Genomic DNA, 21,582 nt, shown 5'->3' with positions numbered 1-21,582 from the left:
GAACACACTCAAGGAACGTGGCTATACCTTAGAGAAAAGGGGAAAGTGAGGTAAGATCAAGCTGGAATGAAAGCAGGGGCCACACCATGCTAGAACTTTCAGGATATATGAAGAACTTTGGGTTTTTATCTTATAAAAGGGGGGAGGTACTGAAGTGTGTCAATCGGGAAGGTGACATGATCAGAATACATTCTGATAAGATCCCTCTAGCTTCAGGGTAGAAAATGGATTGGAGATGAGGGGACAAGAATGAATGGGGCTCCCAGTGTGGTGGCTATCTGATCAGACCATGTAAAAAAAAAAAAATGATGGTACTGAGATCAAGAAATTTTAATCAAGAAACATTTAGGAGGCCAAAACAACAAAAGGTGATGGACTGGACATAGAGGGTGACAGAAAGAGGATGATCAAGAATAACTCCATGTTCACTGGCTTATACAGGTGAATGGGTGATGGTGACATTCACTGGGACAAGCTTATTGGACTGGGATAGACAAGAACAGATCATCAGCCCAATATTGGACAAGCTGAGTATGAAGTGACTGCAACGCCAACAGATGATATCAAACAGGCAGCTGGATATCTAAGTCAGGAGCTCTGACAACCTCTGGGCTGAAGGCAAATCTGGGAGTCACCAGAGAACAAATATAATTGAAGTTGTGAACACAAACAGGATCCGCCAAGGTAAAGAGCAGGGAGAAAAAAGAGAAGGAGCCTAGGATGAGATATGAGGAGCCTCAAAGTTCAATAGGCAGGGAGAAGACAATCTCAAGATAGAGAAGGAATGGCCTCCTCTAAAGGAGGTGTAAGAGAAAACTCAGGAGGGTGTGATGTCAAGAATCAAGATTTCAAAAGGTAGTGGGCAATAAATTCGTACACTGCTAGAAGTGAATTAAGAATTGAGTGTTCATCAGCAATGGCAGCATGGATGTCATGGGAGCTGGGCGAGAGCGGTTTTGGTAAGTATGGAAATAAAAACCAAACAGAAATAAGCTGAGGTATTAATAGGCAGGGAGGATATAGAACTAATGAACTCAGGAGATTCTTCTGTGGAATCTGGCTGTGAAGAGGGAGAGGTGAAATTAAAAAAAAATAGAGTTTCCATTTGTTGTTGCTATCATTTTCAATAAAGGAGAAACTTGAATGTGTTAGAATACTGATAGGAAAGAAGAGTAGAGAAGGTGGGGCCAAATATAAATGATAGCTTCTGGGAGGGGAGAATGGGGAGGATGGGTGGGTACATTTTGACTAATACTGCCCCAAGTATTTCTTGTACTCCTCAAGCTTACACAATTCACTCATCCTCCACTCTAACCTCACTCTTAAAATTTTACCCATTAAAGGGGCGCCTGGGTGGCGCAGTCGGTTAAGCGTCCGACTTCAGCCAGGTCACCATCTCGCGGTCCGGGAGTTCGAGCCCCGCGTCGGGCTCTGTGCTGACAGCTCGGAGCCTGTTTCCGATTCTGTGTCTCCCTCTCTCTCTGCCCCTCCCCCGTTCATGCTCTGTCTCTCTCTGTCCCAAAAATAAATAAACGTTGAAAAAAAAAAAATTTTACCCATTAAAGTACAGCTCAAATTCCCTATCTTCCTTCTGTGAACCTCACCTAAATTCTCTAGCTCTTGGGATCCTTTCTCTGTAATCCCATAGGGTGCTATGTTTTCCACATTTATTTCACCACAAAATCCTGTACAGCAGGTTCCACAAAATACACACCTGGAAATGAACATTCTACTTCCTGTCTAGCTCATGTCCTACCCCTCACTACAGCCTTTCCTAACCATACTAGAACAAAGTAATACCTCCCTTATAAAGTCCTGAAAAATTACATCATTCAGAGTGTTAAGTATTTAAGATCCTAGAATGTAAGCTTCAAAACTGTGGGGACTTGTCTGTCTGGTTCACCACTAGATCCCCAGTGCCTAGTAGGGCTGGCACACAGCAGGCACCCAGGAAATGTTTACTGAATGAATTAATTTAAAAAGATGCCCTGTTACTCTTCAACAGCGGTAAATTATTTAAGAGCAGGAACTATGTCTTATGGCTATTTTTACACAGTGCCCTACAAAGTAGAATGAATGTTCTTGATAACACAATGATAATTAATTATGGCCTAATGTCACAAGGGGGAACTGAAAAGACAGAGTGGCAATATACCTTGACACTAATGAAAAAGAGTGAAAAGCCTATGTAATGTTTCTCAACTCTAATTTAAAAAATAATAACAGTTGTCTTCAAAGCACTGCAACATTTCCCCACATTCCAGCATTTAAGAAAACCCTTAAAGATAATTGAACTATCTTTCCCCTGCTTATGAAGTGCTTTTATAAATTCATGTAACATTAGAATTTTGGTGCCTATTATAAGATTTATATGAATTCTGGAGTTTAATAATTTTCACATCTTGATAATATACAGGAATACATTAGTAAAGGCAGGAAATACATTAAGAAAATTGCTAGAATGGATCTAAGTATCATCTCCCTGCCTAATAAAGACAGAATCATCTTATTGCCATCAAAGTACCAGAGTTCTAGTCATAAATAACACAACAACAAATACAAGATATGCAATGAGGCAGCATACATACCCCAAATCAAAAGAGATCAATCCGGGGTCTTCTCAAATATAAGCTTTGCTACCAAATAAGACCCCAAAATATTATGAGATGGTAACTGCTTCATTTTTTCAGCAAACAGCTTCATTTGTTGTGTGTACTTTGTACAGGATTATATTATAAATTCAATCTCATGTTTCTCTCCCATATTTTGTTACTATGATTAAAGTCCCATACAGAATTGCCAAATTGGAACAAATAAGATTACACGTTAAAGACTTTCAGACCAACTGTCACTTTCAACCCCCTGATATCTATTCTCTCTTTGGAGATAAATGTGCAAACTTTGGAGACAAATTTTAGACAAAGTAGCAAAAGGCTCAGATCAAACAAAAATACCTTTAGAAACAAGAAGAAATATCTTTTCATCCAGTGAGGAAGGAACAGACAGAGAAACTTATGGAATCTAAAAGAATAGGGACCAAATAAAAACTTCCTTTTTTTAACAGGAATCAGAACCTAAAGAAGTGGAGGAAGGTACCCACTCATATCAGAAGTCATGCTCTGCATCAAATAGCAAAAGAAAGTGTCTCAAAAAAAAAAACAGGTTTGTTTGTTTCTTTTTTTCATAACATGTGAGCAGTCACATTGGAATATCTCTGCCGTGATCAGTAATTTGGGCAAACACAGAATAAAATAATATTCTCTCTCTTGAAGTAATTCAGGGCAGTACTTCAGCAGCACTGAAAAAGCCACCCTAGAAGGTATCAGAAGTAGTGACGTGTACTGCATTAATTACTAGCCCGTGCCATCAAATACAGTCTTTTCTTCATTACTTTTTGGGGGAGTTTATCTTTTCATTTTGGAAATTTAAATACACATACAAAGTAGAATCAATGAATGCATGCTCATCACTCAACTTCAACAATTAGCAATAAATAGTCAATGTTATTTCATCTACTCCTACACACATAAGCACGTGCACTTCATATGCCCATATATACATGTATATACTAAATTATACTGAAGCACATGGAAAGACTTTTAAATTCCCTTTTAAGAACCTTAAATTATAGGTCATAGATAGCAAAATATTCTATTCAGCAAACAATTCAGTAATAACTACTGTTATCACTTAAGGCCTTTGCTTACATAAAGCATAAATTTTATGGAACAAGATTATCATACAGGTGTAATCCAAATTTCATGCTGTGATACAGAACAGCTACTTAATAATAAAGCTGAGAATATGACGCATCCACCAGCTTTATGCATGATTTAAATGGTAATCAAAGCCATTATCTACCCGCAAACACTAATCTCAAAAGTAAAAGGACAAGGGGAAAAGAGTTGCAAAGCTTACCCACACGGCCAATTTTACCACGGCAATTTAGAAAAATATGTAACTTTCAAAATCTATAGTTAAATGAACAGAATGACTAACATATAAAAGAACTGAAAGTAGTTTTCCCTAGGTTCATATTATGTCAAATAAAATGTCAGTTTTCATGAAAACTTTTCTTTTTCATTTTACACAAGAGATTAATATCAACCTGGCTTCTGTGCTAATTCTTTATTTTTAAAAAATCTGTCAGTTATATCATTACTTTCTTCCTGGGACATGCCTACTCTCAGGGCTGCAGCCACAAACAGTAGGTGGAATTTTCTACCTACAGACCCTTTTAGTCTTAAGCAAGGTAAGGCCTCGCTACAGACCATGCTCCTGCCAACGGCACAAGGTCCTTGCCATGCACTGCAGACACTCCCAGAGGAAGACGTGCAAAATCCCAGGCAATTGTAGTGTCCCCGCAAAATCACAATGAAGAATTCGAGCATTATTCAAGGCATCTGGAGGAATGCAGGACACCCGAATTCCAAATGGCAAAAAGACAAAGACTAAATCCAGACCACAGATGGAAAGACAGGGAAACTTCAATGACCCCTAAGCCAACTCGCCAATTTTGAACCTGGTCTGTCAGCTCAGCACTCTGTACCGGGGGACCTGAAAGAGGCCTCCGAGGACAAACTGATGTTAGCCCTCCTTTCTGTAGGGAAATTATGCTTCATATTCACACGATTCAACACGAGTGAGTTTGAAAGATGGTGACTCTAGGATTTGCGGCTTTTCAAAATTCCACACTTCCCAGATAAAAACCTCCACCACCCACACGGACATCACCATGGATTTAAGAGTTATGAACTTCAGGTAAGAAAAATAGGACAATCCAAGAAAACAAGTGCCCAAAAGAGTTCCAAAGAACACTGAAATGCAACTAAGACCTGCAGCATTTCTTTTCCCTGCTGCTTCAAAAACAGAACTCCAAAACCAGCAGCACTGGAGGCCCTGCTTCTCAGGGAGACAAAACAAACCTGAGGTCTACAGGCCCCAGGGAGATATGCTGGTCTTCTACTTCCATTCCAGAGCTCCGGTTTCCCGGCGGTGATGCAAACCTTCTGAGCAGAGGACCAGAGTATGGGACACTGGCTCCAGGCAAAGTTCAAAACCTTAGGATCATTTTAAAACTTCAGATTGCCAATGTTCAATTTTTCATTTATGGGGAAGCTACATCACTAACATTCTGCTACCTCTAGATGCACATAAAATATAAAACTTATATTCATATGGAGGCTTTGTGCAAATTTCACTAATCCAGATGTGAGGAAATCCAAAGTTATGATTCCCACAGCAACTGTAATCTTGGCAAACACGTATGCATGCATTGTATTCTGTATTACTTCAGATGGTGGGGGCCCTAAAAGAAACTTAGAAGAAAGCATATTTTAATCACCACATCTAATTAATTACAAAGAAAAATTCTCAGAGATTAGAAAAATGCCTTTCTTCAGGAATAGTGGAGCTATTTCTTTGAGACAACTAACAAACCCTAGACCAAGCACTAAAGAATGTACTGGAAGAAACAATCCTTACCTGGCCTGAACACCATGGGCCAGGCAACTTAACAGGGTTTTCTCTAAACTCTCATTTCTAATTTAAGACAATCAGCTAGTGGTGTTTAAAACTTCATTTCAGGGGCATCTGGATGGTTCAGCGGCCAACTTCAGCTCAGGTCATAATCCCAGGGTCATGGGATCGAGCCTTTTGCTGGGCTTCACACTGATGTTGGAGTCTGCTTAAGATTCTCTCTCTCTCCCTCTGCCCCTCTCCCCTGCTCACATACTCTCTCTCTCTCTCCCTAATAAAAAACTTAAAAAAAACAAACTTCATTTCAAATATTTAACACTCCCCAAACGTACCTTCTGTGCCAATCGGATGCAGAATAAGCTCAATTTTAGCTCCACTTGAGGCAACAGAAGAAACATTTTAAGTCACCACAAAATGGATTAGCTACTATAAGTCAAGTAATATTTGCTTATGTCCACTAATATAGAAAACAGTTTCACTGGTCCTTAGTTCAAGGTTAAAATGCCAGTTTCTAGAAGGGTGAATGCTACTCAATAGGCTATAAGTTTAATGGAAGGCAGCAGAGCTTAAGTGGTTAAGAGACTTCTGCAGCCAACATGCCCAGGTTTGAATCCTAGTTCTGCCACTGAAAAGCTGTGGCTTTGGGCATATTACTTAACATCTCTGTGCCTCAGTCTCACTATCTAAAAGAGGCAATAACAGAGGCGCCTGGGTGGCTCAGTCAGTTGGTGTCCAACTTCAGTTCAGGTCAGGATCTCACTGTTCATGAGTTCAAGCCCCGCATCAGGCTCTGTGCTGACAGCTCAAAGCCTGGAGCCTGCTTCAGATTCCAGGTCTCCCTCTTTCTCTGCCCCACCCCTGCTCGCACTCTGTCTCTGTCTCTCTCTCTCAAAAGTAAATGAACATTAAAAAAGGCAGTAACAAAACCTACCTTGTAGAATACTTGAATTCTAAATGAGGTAACATAGGTAAAGCTCTCACAACAGTTCCTGGCAGATAGTAAGCACTAAAAAAGCATTTGCTATTATTAATGTAAGGTCATTTATTTTACCTTGGCAGCGATCTTCATTTATTTGGAAAAGACCAAAAAAATCAGTCTCTGTAGCACAACAGTAATAAATGACCTTCCCTCCTCTTGCCTCCTTTCTCTGACCCTCTTGCTAACTAAAGACATAGTCCAAACTCCTTAGCTAAACATTTAAGTTGCTTCATAAGCTGTTGGCCAATCCTAGCTGATTGTCTTCCCTACTCCTATTATATAACCTTCCGCTTCAATCGAATTAGTTTTCTCACAGTCCTCTAAATAAAGCTTGTACTCATTCAACAAACATCTGAGAATCTGTAAAGCCAAGCACTGTGCTAACACCACATGCAAAGTTGAAGACACAGTTTCTGGCCTTAAAAAGCTAACAGGATATAACAGAAGAAGGCATGTAAAAAAAATAGTTTCAATAGAATAGAACTACAGTCACAAAAGGGCAAAAGTAAGGTAGCTGCAGGGACAGGGGCTGGTAAATTCTATTGGTGAAGAAGTCCCCTCAGGGAGGGCTTCACAGAAGGCTTATGAGAAACGCTCAAGGATAAAGAGGAAAGCACCAGGCTGAGCAGAGGGCCAGAGGGCAAACAGTGAAAAGCATGGGCAAAGAAATTCTGGGTAATGAGGTACAGCTGGACTGCTGGAGCACCGATGGAAACTAGAAGCTGGCAAACCAGGACAGCCAAAAGGAGTCTTGTACCCGAGTCAGAAGCACTGGGGTTAAGCTCTGCCCAGGAATCACCAAAGAATTCTGAGCAGGTGCCTAACATGATCAGATCTGCATGTTCCCATGGTCACTGCAGTGGCAGTTCAGAGGCTGATTTGAAGGAGAGACTGGAGACTGAAAAACCTGTTAAGACAACTGGAAGGGTCCAGGTAGCAGTAGGGATGGAAAAAGGAGATGGGTTCAAAAATGCAAATTAAGAACAGAATTGGGGGTGCCTGGGTGACTCAGTAGATTAAGCATCTGACTTTGGCTCAGGTCATGATCCTGTGGTCCATGAGTTCCAGCCCCACGTCAGGCTCTGTGCTGACAGCTCAGATTCTGTGTTTCCCTCTCTCTCTGCCCCTCCTCCTCCCCTCAAAAATAAACATTAAAAAAAAAAAAAAAGAACAGAACTGTTAAGACTTGGTATGAGCATAAGGAGTGGAAATCTGGGAGGACTCAGAGGTTTCTAGCTCTAGTAACTGAAGAAATAAAAGAATGGTGACAACACTTAGGCAGAATGAAGAGTACATGACCTCAAATACAGAGCCTGAGTCTTTATTCTAACAGCGATGAAAAGCAGAATAGGGACATAACTTTAAAAAAGGTAAAAACCGGGGTGCCTGGGTGGCGCAGTCGGTTAAGCGTCCGACTTCAGCCAGGTCACGATCTCGCGGTCCGTGAGTTCGAGCCCCGCGTCGGGCTCTGGGCTGATGGCTCAGAGCCTGGAGCCTGTTTCCGATTCTGTGTCTCCCTCTCTCTCTGCCCCTCCCCCGTTCATGCTCTGTCTCTCTCTGTCCCAAAAATAAATAAACGTTGAAAAAAAAAAAAAAAAAAAGGTAAAAACCTCAATAGATCTTTAATCAGAGAAGAAACGAGGAAGCACTGCCAAAGATCCACACACTCCCCCCAACCAAGTGCACCAGGCCAAAACAGTTTTAGAGACAGGTAATTTCAATGTTATTTAAGCTTTTCAATTTATTCTATGAGGCTAAATAACCCTGATACCAAATCCGACAAAGATCTCACACACACACACACACACACACACACACACACACACACACACACACACATTCTTTCACACAGAGAATTACAGAATTTTGGGGTTTTTTTTATTTTTTTTATGTTTATTTATTTTTGAGAGAGAGACAGAGCATGAGCAGGGGAGGGGCAGAGAGAGAGGGAGACACAGAATCCAAAGCAGGCTCCAGGCTGTGAGCTGTCAGCACAGAGCCCGACACGGGGCTCAAACTCAAGGACCATGAGATCATGACCTGAGCCGAAGTCGGATGCTTAACTGACTGAGCCACCCAGGCACCCCTACAGGATTTTTGTTATAAACATAAATGCAAAACCCAAAATAAAAATATAAAATCCAACACTGAATTCTAAAAATTATGTAACATAAACACATGGTATAGAATGTTTATTCTAACATGATTCAAATCATGAAATCAGTTAACATATCCATTAGTAAATTAATGGAATAGAACTAAATCATCATGAAGATAGAAGCCAAAAGGCACTGACCAAGTCCAACACCCTTTTTTTTTTCACTTGTCACAAGGGTTACAATCAAACTCCATTCACTGAGCCAGAGACCGTTGTCCCTCATGTAGCACATCACCTACATTTGTGAGTTCATCCACCAGCCAGTGGCCTCAACTCCAAGCTCTAACAATATGCACCCAACACCCATTCTTTTTTTTTCTTTTAAATAGGCTCCACACCCAGGGTGGAGCCCAGTGTGGGGTCTGAACCCACAACCTTGAGATCAAGACCTGAGTTGAGATCAAGAGTCAGACACTTAACCGACTGAGCCACCCAGGTGCCCCACCAACATCCATTCTGAATTAAGACTTCTTAGTAAACCAGGGCTAAAAAGAAATTTTTCTAGTGCAAAAAGAAATTTTTCTAGTGCAGTAAGATGTACTTCTCAAGGAAACAACGCCTCTTATGTGGTACTCAGGCCAAGAATAACACATAACTTGAATTTAATCATGAGGAAACATCAAAACAAACCAGACAAGGAACATCCTTTAAAAAAAAAAAAAAAAGACTCTATTCTTCAGAAATATCAGTTTCATAGAAGACAAAGACTAAAAACTGTTGCAGATTAAAGGAGACAAAGGAAACATGATAACTAAATGCCATGTGTAATCTGAGATCTTGTGCTAGAGGAGGAAAAGACGCTAAAAGACGCATTACTGCATCAACTGAAAAAACTGTAATGGCAGATGGCAGATATGACCTAAGTTGTATCAATTCTAATAACCTTTCTGTAGGTATATAAGAAAACATCTGTATTCCTGGAAAATACTGAAGAATTTAGGGGTAATCACATATGCAATTTAGTTGCAAGCAGTTGAGGAAAATTTTTTACCTTATAATTGTGTGTGTTTGGCTGAGAAAGTAAGAGAAAGAGTACAAATTATGAAGGAAATGAAACAAAATGTTAACAACAGATGATCTAAGCAAAGGGTATATGCACTCTCGGGTGTTCATCTCAGAGAAACAAAGACTTACATTCACACAAAAACCTGCTTATGAATGTTCATAGCAACTTTATTTGTAATAGCCAAAAACAGAAAACAACCCAGATGTCCTTCAGCAGAAAACAGTGAAACAAGGTGCCATATGTTCACACCATGTAATACAGTGACAATAAACGGGAATGAACTATTGATACATACAATAACCTGGATGAATCATAAGGAAGTTATGTTGAGTGAAGCAATCTCAAAAGTTATGTACTGTAGGCTTCCATTGACAGTATTCTTGAAATGGCAAATTAGACACAGAAAAGAGTGTCATGGTTGACAAAGGTTAAGAAGGCAGAGAGGGAGGGGCACCTGGGGGCTTCGGTCAGTTAAGCGTCCAACTTTGGCTCAAACCATGATCTAACAGTTCATGAGTTCAAGCCCCGCATCAGGCTCTCTGCTGTCAGCACAGAGCCCACTTCAGATCCTCTGTCCCCCTCTCTCTCTGCCTCTTCCCCCACTGGTTCTCTCTCTCAAAACTGAAAGAAAGAAAGAGCAGAGAAGGAGGGAGATGGCTGTAGCTATGAAACAGAAGCACAAGAGATTCTTGTGAAGGACCTATTTTGTATCTTGACTGCACTGGTGGTCACACAAATCTACAGATGTGATAGAACTAAATACACACACGCATCAGTACAAATAAAACTGATGAAATCAAAATAAGATGGGTGGATTGTATTGACATCAATTTCCTAGCTGTGGTATTATAGTTACATAAGAGGAAAATAGGTGAAGTATACACAGGATCTCTCTGTATTATTTCTTACAACTGCATGTGAATCTATGAGTTTTAAATTTTTTTTTTCAACGTTTATTTATTTTTGGGACAGAGAGAGACAGGGCATGAACGGGGGAGGGGCAGAGAGAGAGGGAGACACAGAATCGGAAACAGGCTCCAGGCTCTGAGCCATCAGCCCAGAGCCCGACGCGGGGCTCGAACTCACGGACCGCGAGATCGTGACCTGGCTGAAGTCGGACGCTTAACCGACTGCGCCACCCAGGCGCCCCTGAATCTATGAGTTTTAAAAATAAAGTTTAAAAAGGAAAAAAGTTAAAACAAAAAATAGCAACAGAAAATAACTTATAAACAATGATAAAGCACTAGAAGCATTCCTATTAACTTTATGAACAGGAAAAGGATGCCAGCTATTACAGTGTTATTTAGTATCATTCTGAAGGCACTAGTCATTACTGTAAACAAAACAGGCCACATAAATAGTTTAAGAAGAGAAAAATAAGGGGTGCCTGGGTGGCGCAGTCGGTTAAGCGTCCGACTTCAGCCAGGTCACGATCTCGCGGTCCGTGAGTTCGAGCCCCGCGTCGGGCTCTGGGCTGATGGCTCGGAGCCTGGAGCCTGTTTCCGATTCTGTGTCTCCCTCTCTCTCTGCCCCTCCCCCGTTCATGCTCTGTCTCTCTCTGTCCCAAAAATAAATAAAAACGTTGAAAAAAAAATTAAAAAAAAAAAAGAAAAATAATCAATTATAAGTGAAATCCTTGCTACTTAGAAAATCCATTACAATCAACCGAAAAAAGTAGAATGAGTTCAGTAGTATACAATATCCAAATATAATATATAAAAATAGTCTTTTTATTATATCTTACTAATATTCAATTAGAAAACTTTGTATAATAACTTCATTCTGTTTTTTCATTCTTTACATAAGTTACATATAATTATTGTTTAAATATTTAAAAATTGACCCAGGAATATAATGACTATGTGGTTTTTTTTTTTTTAATGTTTACTTTTGAGAGAGACAGACAGAACATGAGTGGGGGAGGGGTAGAGAGAGAGGGAGACAGAATCTGAAGCAGGCTTCAAGGCTCCAAGCTGTCAGCACAGAGCCTGACGGGGGGCTCAAACCCATGAACCGCAAGATCATGACCTAAGCTGAAGTCCAACACTCAACCAACTGAGCCACCCAGGTGCCCCTGACTATGTGTTTCTAACAAGCTTCTCCAAACAACATATTCTCCAATTCTCCCCACTGAGCACCATATTTGTTTCTGATTTGTTGTGTTTCAGTCTCTAGTCCATCCTTCATTTTAGAAGCCAAAAGCTAGAAAGTAGATTCAAAAATGTTTTCCAGTCCCCCAGGGCCTTACTTACATACTTTCCCCAAATCTAAGACAGTTATAAGGGATGAGGTTCTAAGGTTTCTTCCAGCTCAGAAGCTCCATTTTGCTAGATGCTAGAATCCCATTAATCAGCTCCAAGAGACTAAGTGCACGTTCTTCTGCAGTCCTCAGGACCATCTCTCGTCTTCATGAGGCTACTCTATCCCAGGAATTCCAAGTTCTCAGTCAGCGAAGCTCACTCTAAAGCAGACCCGCATTAATCCATCCATTTTTAGTCAAGGCCTCTCACATTACCCCCATTTCAAACTGGAGCTGCTTCTAAACCACTACCAGGGGGCGCCTGGGTGGCTCAGTTTACTGTCCGATTTTAACTCAGGTCATGATCTCGAGGTTGGTGAGCTGGAGCCCCGCATCAGGCTCACGGCACAGCACCTGCTTCAGATCCTCTGTCCCCCTTTCTCCCTGCCCCTTCCCCACTCATGTTCTCTCACTCTCTCACAAAAATAAACATTTAAAAAAATTAAGAAAAACCAACACACCATCAGCCCAATCCATTTCCTCCAGTGTATATCCTGCAGTACATATCCTATGTAAAAGCCAAGACAGCTTTTCATTCTTTAAAAAATAGTACTTCTAAAAAAAATAGAAGTACTTCTGCTAAACTCCAGGTCTTCAATATCCAAGAAAAACTTTAGTTAAGAAGCAAAAATAATAAGGGGGGGGGGGGAGCAAAGACTGCAAAATCAATTTCCCTAGTACTTAAAGAGCATGGAACCTACTGTATTAGAGAAGGAAAGAATGACATACACTTTTAAGAAGGGAAGAATTTCTTTTACCAATATTTTTTATGTTTAAAAAAATTTTCAACTTTCTTGCAACATTTTCATTCCAGGAACAGCACTGAATTAAATTCTCAGGTGCAGGCTCTGGCCTACAGATGAAGGATGACAACTCAGCATCTTACAAATGCCAACAGTGTAGCATCGAACCATCTCTTTAGTCATCTTCGCCTCTCATCATGTGACAAATGAAACCGATTTAGATATACCACATTCATAACAATTCTCTTTAGAAAGTAGGATTACTAGGGATTCTCACTTTAAAGCACACATTTTAAATTTTTTTTTAATGTTTATTTATTTTTAAGACAGAGACAGAGCATGAACGGGGGAGGGTCAGAGAGAGGGAGACACAGAATCTGAAACAGGCTCCAGGCTCTGAGCTGTCAGCACAGAGCCCGACGCGGGGCTCGAACTCACGGACCGCGAGATCATGACCTGAGCCAAAGTCGGCCGCCCGACCGACTGAGCCACCCAGGCGCCCCTAAAGCACACATTTTAATAACATTTAATTTTTTGTTTCTTACAAAAGTATGAATTACTTTTGCAATCAAACAACGATACATATACATACATATGCACACATATATCTTAACTCTATTTAGCAATAGAACAGAGTCTATTCAGGCTATTGCTAAAAAAACAATTACGCTTTATCATAAATCAAGTTGGTTCAATGGTTTAAGAGGAGACGCTAAGCAAAAATTTCAGCATGGTCTAAGAACATCCACTCACCTTTCCAGAACCTATTCCTGCAGAATTACACATATTTTGTAATTACCAGCCCAGAACTGAAAATGAATGCCTCTTCATACAGTTAAAACTATAGCAGAGAATTTCTCATTTTAACAAATGTTGCCAGCATTGTTTTCATTTCTCTACATAAGATAAATTGATCACATAGGAAGTGTCACTTCATAGCTTCCCTGCTTAGTTCAATAGGTAAAAATACCTCAAATTACTTATACGATTGCAATGCAGAACATCTCAGTAGTGTCACATCCAACACAATCAACACTTAACAGACTTTCCTTGTGACAGATGACACAGGGAAAAAGCTACCAAGTTTGATTTAAATGAAGTAAAAGGCCAATATGAAAAAAAATGAAGAAACCATGTTCCTCAAAGGTTTATTACTAATCCTTCAACCACGGTTTCCCAGGCACTAAGTGGGACGTTACGGTCAGTGCCACGCAAAGCACAGACCAGCAGCAGCGCAGCAGCACTTGGGAGCTTGGTAAAAATGCAAACTACCAGGCCTCACCACAGACCAACCGAATCAGAATCTCTAGGAGTGGGGTCCTGAAATTTGTATTTTAACAAGCTCTCCTGGCCCTTCTGGTGCTCACTAAAGACTAAGAAGCAATGCACTAAGCTTCTAGAATTGGACTGAACACACCCCTCTTTCTTAACTCGCATGCACTTCCAAATAGTCACAACCATACTGGCAATGACGCTGGTGTGGGTAAGGATACTAAATGTAACGTTAGAGAAATAACCTCAGGTAATCTCGGGATATCATCTGTGAAACAAGAGGGATTGTTTTAATGTCTAAACATCTAATTCATTGTGTAATTTCAGCCTAACAGGTAAAAGATCCAACTGGCTGAACAAGTGAATAGAACAGAACCTCATCATTCTATGAAATTCATATCTGAATTAGAAAGAAATCTTCTCCCAAAACAAAGCCTTCCCTGACCACCCAAACTAAAAACTAGTGCTTCTCAACTGGGGGCGTTTCTGCCCCTCCCCTCCAGGGACATTTGAGACTATCTAAAGACATTTCTGACTGTCACAACTGAGGAGGGTCCTAGGGCATCTAAAGGGTAGAGGCCAGGGGTGCCTGGGTGGCTCAGTCGGTTGAGCGTCTGGCTTCAGCTCAGGTCATGATCTCACAGTTTGTGGGTTCGAGCCCCGCATCGGGCTCTGTGACGAGCGCTTACAGCCTGAAGCCTGCTTCGAATTCTGTGTCTCCCGCTCTCTCTGCTCCTCCCCCGCTCATGCTCTGTCTCTCTCTCTCTCCTTCAAAGATAAATAAAAACAGTAAAAAAAATTTTTTAAGGGTAGAGGCCCCAGGTACTGCTCAACACCTCACAATGTTCAGGACAGCCTTCTTTCCCAACAAAGAGTTACCCAGTCCAAACTGTCAATACTGCTGAGGCTGAGAAACCCTGATCTAAATAAGGTTCCCCAGTCTTCTTCTAGTCTAGCACATTTTTCTACTTCCTTCATTACACTTATCACTCCTGAAATGGCCTGTTCATCTCTGTGCACATGTGATTATCCCCAATGTCCCCTCAAAACTCCAGGAGGACAGAGGCTTTGTCATCACTGCAACCACAGTGCCTACAACAGGAGTGGCAAGTGGCAGAACTCAACAGACATTTGATGAATTAAGAATGAAAATATAAAAAGCAGGAAATTATCACCAGATGAAAGAATGGTATAGACTAGATTTCACTAAAGACATAAAACCTGTGAAAAACACTAGTGACTGGTGACTGACTATAACCAGGGTTCAGGAGGCTCACTGAGACATCCTCTCCAAAGATCTCAAACAAAAATTCCAAGAAAGGGATGTGAGTCTAAATATAGAAGAAAAAACCTAGAGCACAGTGTGTCTAACAAAGATGGATCAAAGTCTGAAGACATTAAAAGAAAAAAAAAGTTTGCTTTTCAATGCAGGTTTCAAATGAGTTTGCCAATGATTATCATTAAAAGATGCTTTGGCAGAGCACCTGAGTGGCTCAGTCAGTTAAGCCTCTGACTCTTGATTTCAGATCAGGTCATGATCTCACAGTTCACAAGATCAAGCCTCGAGTTGGGCTCCACCCTGACAGCACAAAGCCTGCTTGGGATCCTCTCTCTCTCTCTCTCTCTCTCTCTCTCTCTCTCTCTCACACACACACACACACACACACACACACACAAAAGATGCTTGAGTGGTAAAAAAAAAAAAAGATGCTTGAGTGGTGCCTGAGTGGATCAATCAGTTAAGCATCCAGCTCATGTTTTTGGCTCAGGTCTTGATCTCAGGGTTGTGAGATCGAGCCCCACATTGGGCTCCGTGCTGGGCACGGAGCTGGCTTAAGATTCTCTCTCTTTCTCTCTTGTCCCTCCTCTGCTCTTGTGCACATGGTCTCACTCTCTCAAAATAATAAACAAAATAAAGAAGTGAAATCTCTTATCTTAAATGAATTAAAAAATTAAAACATGAGAGAGAAAAACATCAATGCTAAGAAGTAACCAAAATCACAAAATGCCTGTGGATAAAACTAGTAAGACAGATTCAAGATCTAAAGTAAATTTTAAAAGCATTTTCAAAAACCCAAAAGACAGAGGCACCTGAGTGGCTCAGCTGGTTAAGCATTCGACTTCAGCTCAGCATGGAACTCTGTGCTGACAGCTCGGAGCCTGGAGCCTGCTTTGGATTCTGTCTCGCTCTCTCTCTGCCCTTCCCCTGCTCGCCCTTGGCTCGCTCTCTCTCTCTCTCTCTCTCTCTCCTCTCAAGTAAATAAACATTAAAATTTTTTAAAAAAACACACGAAAGACCTAAACAAATAAGCAAACCCTGCTCTTGACCAGAAGACACAAGATTATAAAGATGTCAGCTGTAAATTAGTCAAAAAATTACAACGTAATCACAAATTCAAATCATGATTTTTTTTTGACAATCTCATCTTACAATCAAATGGAAGAAAAAAGGCAAAGGATGTGAATAGCCATTATTCCAAAGAAAATATATTCATGACCAACAAGTTCATGAAAATATGCTCAACACCATTAGCCATCAAAAAATGTAAATCAAACCACAGTGAGGTTCCCCTTCACCCCTCACTAGAAAGGCTGTAAACAAAGCAAAACACAAACCAGAAAATAATAAATATTGGCAAGGATGTGGAGAAATTGGAACTTTCATAAATTACTGGTAGATATGTAAAATGGTTCAGCACTGTGGAAAACAGTTTGGAAGGTCCTCGAAAAGTTAAACATAGAATGAGCATATGACCCAGCAACTCCAATTCTAGGTATATACCCAAAAGAGTTGAAAATAATTATCCAAACAAATACTTATACACATAGGTTCATAGCAGCACTATTCACAATAGCCAAAAGGTGGAAACAACCCAAAAGTCCATCAATGGATAAATAAATAAATGTGGCATATACATCAAATGGAATACTTTTTTGGCCATAAATAATGAGGTTTTTTTGAAAAATTAGCCCATGCTACCACATGGATGAAGCTGAAAAACATTACGCTAAGTGAAAGCAGCCAGACACAAGACCATATATGATTCCATGTATATGAAATATCCAGAATAGGTAAATGCACAGGGACATACAGAGATTGATGGTTGCCAGAGGATAGGGAGAGGGAAGAACAGGCAGCAACACTTAGCAGGTACAGGGCTTTTCTTCTGGAATTAGATAGAGGTGGTGGTAGGACAACACTGTGGATGTACTAAATGCCACTGAATTGTTCCCTTTAAGGTGACTGATTTTATGACGTGAATTTCACAGCAGCGAAAAAAACTTTTAAGTATCAAATGTAAGAGGAAAATGCACAGAATGATGGGAAATGTTTGCAAAGAAAGAGTAACGAGAAAAGATCTGTTCTGGGGCACCTGGGTGACTCAGTCGGTTAAGCATCCGGCTCTTGATTTCCGCACAGGTCATGATCTCATGGTTCATGAGATCAAGCCCGGCATCAAGCCTGCCCTAATAGAGCAGAGCCTGCTTGGGATTCTCTCTCTCCCTCTCTCTCTCTGCTCCTCCCCAACTCACAGGCTCTTTCAAAATAAATAAACATTTAAAAAAAAGAAAAGAAAGTCTTCTTAATTAAGACAAAAAACACAGAAACCAGAGGAAAAAACTCAAATTTTAAAAATTAAAAACTTCTGTATACCAAAAGAAACCATAATGACCAAACAGACTGAGAAAAATATCTGCAATATATAAGAATTCAAAGATTAATATACAGAAAATGTCAAGACCTACAAGTCGATATGAAAGAAGTAAACCAATTAACACAAAGTTAGGGGCACCTGGGCAGCTCAGTCAGTTAGGCGTCCGACTTCGCCTCAGGTCATGATCTCGTGGTCTGTGAGTTCGAGCCCTGCATCGGGCTCTGTGCTGACAGCTCAGAGCCTGGAGCCTGCTTCGGATTCTGTGTCTCCCCCTCTCTATGCCCCTCCCTGCTCATGCTCTGTCTCTCTCTCTCTCTCTCTCTCAAAAATAAACGTTAAAAAAAAATTAAAAATAAAAAGTTAAGTTAAAAAAAAAAAAAGAACAGGCCAAAGATAGGAGCAATCACAAAAAGAAATATTCAGATTTAATTGGTCTTTGGCCTAGGCATGGGCATTAAATCTCCCCAGGTGATTCTTACGTGCAGTCAGGATAAAAAAAACCCAAAAAGATACCTATCTGAAAAACGGGGAGTGTCCAGGCTGCCCAAGGTAAAGTATAAGGGGGAAAGACAGCAAAAATGAGCCATCTTCAAGGACTTCTACCCAGTCACTGAGGTACAGCCCTGAGAAATGGGTTCTGGAGTGCCTAGAGATGGATACCCCAAGGAAAACCGGGTTATTTTTATCCAGTCAGAAAGCATTATCTTTTTTTTTTCTAAAAGGCAGAAACATATGAATCTTATTCTTTATGAGACTAGTGAGGAAAATTATTAAGAAATAAATTATGGGGTGCCTGGGTGGCTCCGTCGGTAAGCATCTGACTTTGGCTCAGATCATGATCTCACAGTTCGTGAGTTCAAGTCCACATTGGGTGAGTTCAAGCCCTGCTTCAGGTGAACTTGTGCCCCCTCAGGTGAGCTCGAGGCTGCTTAGGGTGAATCCACTTCTCTCTCTCTCTCCCTCAGCCCCTCCTAGGATTCTCTCTCCGCCCCTCGCTCACTTACACCCATTCTCTCGAAAGAAAGAAAGAAAGAAAGAAGAAAGAAAGAACGAAGAGAAAGAAAGAAAGAAAAGAAAATAAATTATGCTAATACAAGCAGCCCAGGATTAATTATTTGCAAAATGTGACCAAAGCAGACCCCATGTTCTAGGGAGAAGCAAATCACTAAAAATATCTGCATTATGATTCCATTCTACAAACTTCAAAAACATGCAAAATTAAGTAACAGTTTAAGGATACAAATGATGTGACCCAAGTATAAAGAAAATATAAAACATAGGGTTACTTCTGAAAAAGAAAAGGAGAGGTGGCATTACAAACAAGAATGTAGATCTTTAATGGCAACGGCAATTTTTTCCTACACTGGGTGGTTGGTTACATGGGTATTCACCGTCCTATTACTCTGTACACCTTACACATGTTTTGCATATGCTATTCTATAACTTCTCAGTATTTAATAAAAGACTATAATTTAAAAAAAAATGAAACAATGTGGGAATAAACAGGCACAGCATACAGCCAGTGATCTTGTGACAGATGGTAGCTACACTTGGTGGTGAGCGTAGCATAACATATAAAGAAATTGAGTCACTATGTTGTACACTTGAAACTATGTCAAATTGTGTCAACTACACTCAAATTTAGAAAGTAAAACAAAGAAGACTAGATTCAATGTTTGCCACTGAAAATCTGCTGGGTTCTGTTGTCCTTCTAAGTAGACACCTGTTAGGAGTTAGCAAAATCCTTGATTTTCCTCTTCTTCTAAAGTTGCATTAACAAGGAGATTTATGGGGGTAGGGAGGGTTTACCAGTAAAGAATGTACTACAGCAATTTATTACAGCATGTAATACAGCAATAATGCACTCTTTGATCAAAACTCACTGAGAATCACTAGCAATCACTTCGGGAACTCCAGCACAGAGGGCACTTGCCAGAACTCAAGAGTAAAAAGGTTTGCAAAGAAAATTAAAAGCAATGCAGGAAGATGATGTAATTTGAACGGTAAGATTATTTTTCCATTATTAGTTTTGAATTGATTGAAATTCAATGAAACCCTGGTTGAAACTTCAGCTCTCGATTGAGATACTGAACAAAGATGAGAGTGAGCCCAGTTGAGCACTTGCAGCGTCAGAGTCAACGCTGCACGTAGTGGGCAGTTGTGAGTTCAAGGGCAGTACCGCGTGTACTCTTCCCTCCCAGCCAGAAGTGAAAAAGTCCAAGAGAATCAGTCTTGGGCTCTGCCCACAAACACTATCATCTGAGCATTCCTTGCATTAGAACAGTACAAGATTACACAATGACCCTTAAGGTGAAGCAGGGATTCTGGCTGCCTGAGGAAGTGGGATATTCTTTACGTATGGTAGATGACTGCTGAGACAATCAATAGATGAATTAGCATAAAGTATGCTGACTTGTTTGGAAGGAATTTTATGAACACAGGATTTGAGACTTCTTATACAATAAGCAACGCAATCACAAGTAGTAATAAAGTATAATTAATGGTACTATAATAAGATGGTTATTAATCAATCAATACCTGTGAATTATGTGCAAGACTATACTATGTAATGAAAAAAATTTTAAAGACACCATCCCTTTGTCAGAAGCATGCAGCAGTTGAAGAGACAGGGATATTAGAAAGTGGTGAAAAAAAAAGAAAAGAAAAGAAAAGAAAAGAAAAGAAAAGAAAAGAAAAGAAAAGAAAAGAAAAGAAAAAGAAAAAGAAAGTGGTGTTAAAGCCAGACATCAAAAATACTCCACAAATTCAGGCCAACCTCCCTAGTCATCTGCTTTCCATATTCCTACCCAATTCAGCTAAGCGCATGCCCCAATCTCCCAACCCCACACACTGAAGTACACTCTTCTCTCCTCCTCAAATGCTTCACCCTCATTAGAACAACCTCCAAAATCTTACCTGTCCTGAAAGTTTCATCCCAAATGCTTCCTGCATCCTTAGAAGTCTTTCTGACCTACACACTCTCTTAAGATCTTGCATAATTCTTCTCTATTATGATTCCTTCCTTACTCTTTTTAGTTCTGTATTTATCTTATCCCTCCTATTGAGGCAGGAGTAACAGAAAGAGCAGAAGTTGTGAAAAACCTAGATTTAAATCTGAATGTTAACTATCTAACCCTGACCAAACCAAACTACTTTTCTTTGTTTTAACGTTTTTTTTTAGGTTTATTTATTTGAGAGAGAGAGAGAGAGAGAGAGGAGAGAGAGAGAGAGACAAAGTGTACATGCATGCAAATGGGGACAGGACAGAGAGAGAGGGAGAGAGAGGATCCCAAGTAGGCTCCAGGCAGCACGGAGCCAGGTGAAGCCAGATGAGCAGCTAGAACTCACGAAACCGTGAGACCATGACCTGAGCTGAAATTAAGAGTCAGTCAGACACTCAACAACTGAGCCGCCCAGGTGACCCCCAACCATCTAACTTTCTTAAGCCTGTTTGCAAACATACAAAATTAAAAAATTATTAAATGTCTTGCCTACTTCTTTAATAAATAGGATATGTGAAAGAGAGAAAAAGAGAGACAGAAAGACAAGATAAACATGTAGAAATGTATGGAAATAACAAAAAAGGACAGGAAAAGTAGTAGTTATTAGAACTGTATTCTATATGTTCAAAAAGAAGAAAGACTAAATGGGTTAAGAGACCATGAAGATATAAAAAAGATCCAAATCAAACATCTAGAGTTAAAAACTATGATGCCTGAAACGAAAATACACTGGATGGGATTAATAGCAGATTAGACACTGCTAAAGAAAAATTAATAAACCTGAAGATATAGCAATAGGAACTATCTAAAATGAAAACAAAGAAAAAAGAGTAAATTAAGACAGCATCAGTGAGTCAGGGGACCAACTTTAAGCAATCAAATATATGTGTAAGTGAAATCTGCAAAACGGGGAGGGAAGGTGAAGAAAGAAAAAATATCTGAAGAAATAAGAGCCAAAAGTTTTCCAAATTTGATAAAACTATAAAACC

The 21,582-nt window shown here is 40.1% G+C and overlaps 1 protein-coding gene and 1 pseudogene across 4 annotated transcripts in view; both read right to left on the bottom strand.

Moving 5' to 3' along the window:
- The window catches only part of DIS3L2 (DIS3 like 3'-5' exoribonuclease 2), a 350,877-nt gene that overhangs the window by 315,502 nt on the left and 13,793 nt on the right, over positions 1–21,582 (bottom strand). The gene's annotated exons all lie outside the window — the stretch shown is intronic.
- On the bottom strand, positions 8,779–8,912 carry LOC115522617 (annotated as a pseudogene).

Source organism: Lynx canadensis, chromosome C1 (assembly GCF_007474595.2).
Source record: "Lynx canadensis isolate LIC74 chromosome C1, mLynCan4.pri.v2, whole genome shotgun sequence".
NCBI classification, from domain to species: Eukaryota; Metazoa; Chordata; class Mammalia; order Carnivora; family Felidae; genus Lynx; species Lynx canadensis.
The sequence above is the reverse complement of the archived record's forward strand: the minus strand, read 5'-3'. Positions and strand labels throughout refer to the sequence as shown.